Genomic DNA, 1,553 nt, shown 5'->3' on the forward strand with positions numbered 1-1,553 from the left:
ACTGTTATGAGCACAGCATCCGCCAATTACCTGAAAATAACGTAAGGTACACGATGCGAGATCTAATTATTTTATATATCAGGGTAAATAAGCCATACTGTTAATGCTCGATGGAAAATAATAAGTATTCTGTTTGGTACCGCATGATAATGGGTCTTAACGAATCACAGTCTACGCTAAGGCCAAAAAAAAAAAGTTTCTTTCCTGTAGCGCGCATTACGTTTTTGAAAGCTTATTTTGCGCATTAGAAAAAAAAAACCGGAAAAAAAACACAAAAAATAATACAAAACACTACTGGAGTAAACATTTACACATCACACGACAAAGCACGAGTGTAGTAAAAAACTATTGGAGAATACATCACACATTTTTACAACCTTTTTTAGCTGAAGGTTGAAAGGGAATCATAAATATTCTTGAATATGAAGAAATATGATTTTTGTGTGTGTGTGTGTCGGAGACACCCACTGTAAATTCCCATTCCAATTTGCAGGAAAAAAGGTTTTTTTTTTTTTTTTTTGAAGACATGGATTTTAAAAAATAAATAAAAAAATCATTTCGCATTTGACTTTTTTGACCTGCTACAGGAAACAAACATGTTTTTGTTTTTTGTCCTAATATGCAGTGAGCCCTACTAAACTGCTCAAATAAAGAAAGTCCGCAGTCATGTAACCCGTCCTACACCAAAATCTGATCTTGTTATGAAAATGTGATTGATACGGTTGTGTGCAGAATCTTGTAAGCTCTAATTTGATACCAAATTTGCTACCAAACACTCAAAAGTGACAAAGACTGATACCAGTTTATGGCATTGGTTGCATTTTCAAAAGTTGCAAATCAAAACGATAACGCGGTCGAAATTGCTTAGCGTGGCAATGTGGTCAAGCTTGCTTGCCCACGATGAACCCATGTCGACTATCCCAAGTGCGCGCTTTATTCAATTGTTAATTTAAAACGCATGGATTGCTACAGTGCTTTACAGATGAATACTAGGGCACGATGCGATCGATATGACCTAGCGGTTGTTTCGGGCTATGTCAATGATCGCGCTGTGCCATTCACCTCTACAGCTCCGCGTGGTCCGTTTTTAATTTGCAACTTTTGAAAATGCACCAAATTTCATATACTGGTCTCAATCTCTCTGAATTTAGAGTTTTTGGTGGCAAATTTGGTATCAAGTTGGAGCTAACAAGATTCTGCACTCGACTTTATCAATTAAATGTTCATAACACGATCAGGTTTTGGTGTAGGACGGGTTACATGACTGCGGACTTTCTTTATTTGAGCAGTTTATATGACGCTACTGTGACGCAAGGAAAGGTGGAATTAAGGGTAGACGAGGTATTGTTGGTTGAAGCAACCTAAAAACTTATTTTCATTATCTAGATCAATATAATTATTATTGAAAAACAACACCGTCCTTGATGTTTTGCAAAAGTTCATTCTACAAATCGTATACTTTGCAAACTTGCTTAATTTATTGTTGTAAATGAGTTATGTACGTTTTACAAAAGTGTTGTTGTTTCAGCCCTCTTTACAACGTAACTAAAGAA

Source organism: Amphiura filiformis, chromosome 12 (genome assembly GCF_039555335.1).
Source record: "Amphiura filiformis chromosome 12, Afil_fr2py, whole genome shotgun sequence".
Classification (NCBI taxonomy): Eukaryota; Metazoa; Echinodermata; class Ophiuroidea; order Amphilepidida; family Amphiuridae; genus Amphiura; species Amphiura filiformis.